The 6,385-nt window shown below is 40.9% G+C and overlaps 1 long non-coding RNA gene across 1 annotated transcript; it reads left to right on the forward strand.

Moving 5' to 3' along the window:
- The first annotated feature begins 2,028 nt into the window (after nucleotides 1-2,028).
- Nucleotides 2,029-5,760, forward strand: LOC145719986 (uncharacterized). The gene is made up of 2 exons (XR_014142725.1): nucleotides 2,029-2,708; nucleotides 5,421-5,760. It is a non-coding gene; the product is annotated as an uncharacterized LOC145719986 (long non-coding RNA).
- The last annotated feature ends 625 nt before the right edge of the window (nucleotides 5,761-6,385 follow it).

The raw sequence follows: 6,385 nt of genomic DNA on the forward strand, positions 1-6,385 counted from the left end.
AGAGATAGCGAGAGCAGGAACACAAGCAGGGGGAGTGGGAGAGGGACAAGCAGGCTTCCGCTGAGCAGGGAGCCCGATGCAGGGCTCGATCCCAGGACCCCAGGATCATGACCTGAGCTGAAGGCAGACGCTTAATGACTGAGCCACCCAGGTGCCGCAAGAAGAAAGTTTTTACAAGGACTTAATCTGAACATAACACAGGCCAGACCAGGATTTGGTTGAAATCTTAGCACTGCCACTGACATACAGGTGGGTCATGTGGCCTTTTTGGGTGCTGGTGACTTCATTTGTAACTCAAGGGTTTGAGTCAAGCCCTTCTCCATGGTGTATCCCATTCCTAGACTTCATTTCTGTGGAGTTAAAGATGGTGTCTTAAACATCCCTTCAAATACTGGCATAATGCTTGGTCCCAGAGCACTTCATAGCACTTGGTTGGCAACATCTAAATTGTTCAGGAAGTTGGGTTTGATGCTGCTGCTCGTGTGTTCTATTACAGGGAGAAATGCTTGCTCATACCCTGAGATTTCCCATGTTGTTGTTTATACCTCACTGCTCAGGAAGTATTTAATTAGCCAGTAATTAGCAATTATTTTTAGTTGAATTCCAAGATGACTGAAAATGGATATTAATTTGACATTAGATGGAACTTAACGTCCCTATATATCAGTTCGTCTAGACTGGGTGTAGAACATGTCCTGAAATGCACGACTTTTTTGATGATGCCATTTAAAAAAAAAAGATTTATTTATTTATTTATTTGAGACACACAGAGAGAGAGAGCATAAATGGGAAGGAGGATAAGAGGGAGAGGGAGAAGCAGGCTCCTCGCTGAGTAAGGAGCTTGATGTGGGGCTCCATCCCAGGACTCTGGGATCAAGACCTGAGCTGAAGGCAGTCTCTTAACCAACTGAGCCATCCAGGCATCCAAAAATGGTGATGTTTTTAAGGCATGACATTCCTTCTAATTTTCAGTGAACCTCATGATAAAGATAACTTGTTGGTGTTTTGGAAATTGGACATTATTCTGTTGGGGATCTTACTTGGTGAATATAGGGGCTCTAAATCCTCTTCAGGAATTCCTTTCAAAGCGTTGGCACTCTGGAGTGTTGGAGAGTTACGCTTGAGTTTTGAGCCTTCACTGAGCTGAGTTTAGTATTGAGTAACTGTTAATTACTGTAAGGCAGGCACATACTGGGTGCTGGAAGCTTAGGTTAAGAGGCTTGGAAGTAGTGTTTGGGGAACTCGAGGTGCAGCCCAATCAGCAGCCTTTAATGCAAATAAATACGCTGTGGTGTGAGATGGTGTCGGCAGGGCATTCTCAGCAGCCTAAGTGAAGGCATTTTTCTGGGACCCATACCTAGTATGATGGGGACCAAAGTATTGTCCAGTTTTTCCTGCTGTTCCATTGTTCTAAATCTATATTGTGAATATGTATTTGTTTCAGTGATAATGAAAATAAGCAAACTGAAGAAATAAACATTTTAATGAAAATCTATACTTAGGGACTCCAATTTTATTTGTGAACTATCAGATGGCAAATTCAGTCACAAACTCTTGAACTGTAAAATTTATGTATTAAACAAATATTGTGCTACTTTAAAAAACACCCTTTCCAATTTGGGCTTATATTGTAAATACTTATCCCTCCATGGTTAAATAAGTTAGAAAGTTGGTTAGTCAGAAAACACTTCCATGTTCCACTGTGTTTTGGCAATATGCTTGTAATAAGTTTACATGTTGAATTTACATAGTAAAACCTAGCTTTATATACATTCAATTACAGACACTTGAAAACTGAAGCAATTTTCAAGAATTCTGAAAATTTTGGGCGCCTGGGTGGCTCAGTTGGTTAAGCGACTGCCTTCGGCTCAGGTCATGATCCCGGAGTCCTGGGATCGAGTCCCGCATCAGGCTCCCTGCTCAACGAGGAGCCTGCTTCTCCCTCGGACCCTCCCCCCTCTCATGTACTCTCTCTCTCATTCTCGCTCTCTCAAATAAATAAATCTTTAAAAAAAAAAAAAAAAAGAATTCTGAAAATTTTGATGAAGGTCTTTGTTTTGTGCTTCATGTATCAAGATCAAACTGATTCTAAAGTTTCTATTAGGGAACAATTTTCCAGTCTAGGACTAAGCATTGCACAACTTTGAATTAGATCAATGGCCACAGCGTTAGCCAAAATTAAACTAGAGGAGGTAAGTGGTACTGCCTTACCTTGCCTTAGTGGCACTGAGCAGTACTCTTGTGACTGTGGTGAGCACATGCTGGTTTTTCTTTGCTTTTGGGCACAGGATCATTTGAACAGCTTAGTAATCAAAACTGAAAATCCTTCTGTGCCACAACTAAGTGTCACTAAAGTTATGGAGCATTTAAAGTTGCACAGCATTTAGAAGATACTGATGGAATGAATCACCACCTCATGTGTTGTTTTGACAGGAAGTGTATCATGTCTCAATAATTTCCTTAAAAATTTTTCCTGCCAGGTGCCTGTTTTCTTCTTGTAAACCTATTTCCACAGAATTTCAAATATGTGGTTGATTTTTCCCACTGATGCATTTTGACCGTTCTTCCTTGTTGGGAATACCAAGTGCACTTTTGTTGGTAATGAATTTAAGGCCTACTACAGGGAAGTGAGAAGGAGTAGCTGTTTTGGACATGTTCAGCCAGGATGGTTTTATCTGGTGAGGAGATCTTTTTAAAAGTGTTAAAAGGTAAGTATTGGCAGACCCAGTCTAATGCCAGATACACATGAAGTATTTACCTATCTATGGAGAGATTAGGGTAGATTTTCATTTTCTGTTTCTTGTGTTTTTTATTTTAATTTCAGTATCATTAATATATAGTGTTTTATTAGTTTCAGGTGTATAATATAGTGATTCAATGATTCTATACAGTGCTTGTCATGATAAGTATACTCTTAATCCCCATCACCCACTTCCCTTCTAGTAACTATTAGTTTATTCTCAATAGTTAAGAGTCTGTTTCTTGGTTTGTCTCTCTCTCCTTTTTTTTTTTTTTCTGTTGTTAATTTGTTTTGTTTCTTCACTTCCAGATGAGTGAAATCATATAGTTATTTATCTTTCTCTGACTGGCTTATTTTCTTAGTATTATACTCTTTAGATCATCCATGTTGTTGCAAATAGCAAGATTTCATTCTTTTTTATGGCTGAATAATATTCCTGTGTGTGTGTGTACATCTTTTATATCCATTCATTTATCCATGGACACATTGGCTGCTACCATAATTTGACTATTGTAAGTAATGCTGCAATAAACGTAGGGGTGCATATATCTTTTTTAATTTTAATTAGCGTTTTAGTGTTACTTGGGTAAATACCCAGTAATGCAATTACTGGATTGTAGGGTAGTTCTGTTTTTAAATTTTTGAGGAGCCTCCATACTGTTTTCCAGAGTGACTGCACCAGTTTGCCTTACCATCAATAGTGCCAGAGGGTTCCCCCTTCTCTGCATCCTCACCAACTTCTGTTGTTTCTTGTTTTGTTGATTTTAGCCATTCTGACTGGTATGAGGTGGTATCTCATTGTACTTTTGATTTGCATTTCCCGGATGATGAGTGATGTTGAGCATCTTTTCATGTGTCTGTTGGCCATCTGGATGTCTTTTTTGGAAAAAAGTCTTTTGATATCTTCTGCCCGTTTTTTTTTACAAAATTTTTTAGAGGTTTATTTATTTGACAGGCAGAGAGAGAGGGAGAGCACACAAGCAGGGGGAGCAGCAGAGGGAGAGGGAGAAGCACGCTCCCAGCAGAGCAGGGAGCCCGATGTAGGGCTCGATCCAGGACCCTGGGATTATGACCCGAGCTGAAGGCAGATGTTTAACTGACTCAGCCACCCAGGCACCTCTGTCCATTTTTGAATTATTTCTTTTCTGGGTGTTGAGTTTGATGAGGTCTTTATAGATTTTGGATACTAACCCTTTATCCGATATGTCATTTGCAAATACCTTCTCCCTTTCCACAGATTGTCTTTTGGTTTTGTTGTTTGTTTCTTTTGCTGTTCAGTAGTTTCTTATTTTGATGTAGTCCTAATAGATTTTTTTTTTTAACGATTTTAGTTTTTTGTTTATTTGACAGAGAGAGAGATAGCGAGAGCAGGAATACAAGCAAGGGGAGTGGGAGAGGGAGAAGCAGGCTTCCCGTGGAGCAGGGAGCCTGATGCGGGGCTCGATCCTGGGACCCTGGGATCATGACCTGAGCTGAAGGCAGACGCTTAACAACTGAGCCACCCTGGTGCCCCTAATAGATTTTTAATTTTATTTCCCTTGCCTCAGGAGACATATCTAGAAAAATGTTGCTATGACCATTGTCAGACAAATTACTTACCTGTACTCTCTTCTAGGATGTTTATGGTTTCAGGTCTCACATTTAGGTCTTTCATCCATTTTGAGTTTATTTTTTCTATGGTGTAAGATAATGGTCCAGTTCCATTCTTTTTGCATGTAGCTGTCCTGTTTTTCTGGCACTATTTGTTGAAGAGACTGTCTTTTTTCCATTGGATGTTCTTTCCTGCTTTGTCGAAGATTAGTTGACAGCATAGTTGTGGGTCCATTTCTGGTTTTTCTATTCTGTTCCATGGATCTATGTGTCTGTTTTTGTGCTAGTACCATACTGTCTTGATGATGACGGCTTTGTAATAGAGCTTGAAGTCCAGAATTGTGATACTGCCAGCTTTGTTTTTCTTTTTCAAGATTTCCTTGGCTAGGGGCGCCTGGGTGGCTCAGTCGTTAAGCATCTGCCTTCGGCTCAGGTCATGATCCCAGGGTCCTGGGATCGAGCCCCACATCGGGCTCCCTGCTCCGCGGGAGGCCTGCTTCTCCCTCTCCCACTCCCCCTGCTTGTGTTCCCTCTCTCGCTGTGTCTCTCTGTCAAATAAATAAATAAAATCTTTTAAAAAAAAAAAAAAGATTTCCTTGGCTATTTGGGGTCTTCTGGTTCTACATAAATTTTAGGATTGTTGGTTCTAGTTCTGTGAGAAAAGCTGTTGGTATTTTGGTAGAGATTGCATTAAATCTGTAGATTGCTTTGGGTAGTATGGACATTTTTTTGGGGGGGGGCGATAAGATGGATATTTTAACAATATTCTTCCAATCCATGAGCATGGAATATTTTCATTTGTGTCATCTTTAATTTCTTTCATCATTGTTTTATAGTTTCCAGAGTACAGGTCTTAGATCTCCTTGGTTAAGTCTGTATCGTAGGTTTTCTGTTATTTTTGGTGCAGTTGTAAATGGGATTGCTTTCTTAATTTATTTCTGTTGCTTCATTATTGGTGTGTGGAAATGCAATAGATTTCTGTACATTGATTTAGTATTCTACTGAATTCATTTATCAGTTCTAGTAGTTTTTTTTGTGGAATCTTTACAGTTTTCTTTTCTTTTTTTTAAAGATTTTATTTATTTGACAGAGAGATAGACAGAAGAGCACAAGCAGAGGGAGTGGCAGAGGGAGAGGGAGAAGCAGACTCTGCACTGAGCAGGGAACCCGATGCGGGACTCGATCCCAGGACCCTGAGATCATGACCTGAGCCGAAGGCAGACGCTTAACCATCTGAGCCACCCAGGCGCCCTCTTTACGGTTTTCTATACATATTTTCATGTCCTCTGCAAATGGTGATAGTTTTACCTGTTCCTTACCAATTTGGATGCCTTTTATCATTTTCTGTTTTGTATGCGTATATAATTAAGCATGATGTTCTTTTATAATGAGCATGAGCTCCCTTGAAATAAAACAAATGAAAAAAATAATGAGGTATTTATGTATCTATTTTATTTTTTTATTTGAGAGAGAATGAGAGAGAGAGAGAGCATGAGAGGGGGGAGGGTCAGAGGGAGAAGCAGACTCCCTGCCGAGCAGGGAGCCCGATGCGGGACTCGATCCTGGGACTCCAGGATCATGACCTGAGCTGAAGGCAGTCGCTTCACCAACTGAGCCACCCAGGTGCCCTGTATCTATTTTTTAAAAAGATTTTTGTATTAGAGAAAGAGAGCAGGGGGGAGGGGAGGAGGGAGTGGGAGAGAAAGTCTTTTTTTTTTTTTTTTAAGTTTTTATTTATTTATTTGAGAGAGAGAGAATGAGAGACAGCATGAGAGGGAAGAGGGTCAGAGGGAGAAGCAGACCCCCCACTGAGCAGGGAGCCCAATGCGGGACTTGATCCCGGGACTCCAGGATCATGACCTGAGCTGAAGGCAGTCGCCTAACTAACTGAGCCACCCAGGCGCCCTTAAGCAGGCTCTGTACTGAGCACGGAGTCCGACGTGGGGCTCGATCTCACTACCCTGAGATTTAGACCTGCGCTGAAACCAAGAGTTGGATGCCTAACTGATTGCACCACCCAAGCACCCATAAGGAGGTATCTGCTTTAAGCCAGAC

Source organism: Leptonychotes weddellii, unplaced genomic scaffold, assembly GCF_054177405.1.
Source record: "Leptonychotes weddellii isolate Sample4059 unplaced genomic scaffold, ASM5417740v2 HiC_scaffold_8931, whole genome shotgun sequence".
In the NCBI taxonomy this organism is placed as follows: Eukaryota; Metazoa; Chordata; class Mammalia; order Carnivora; family Phocidae; genus Leptonychotes; species Leptonychotes weddellii.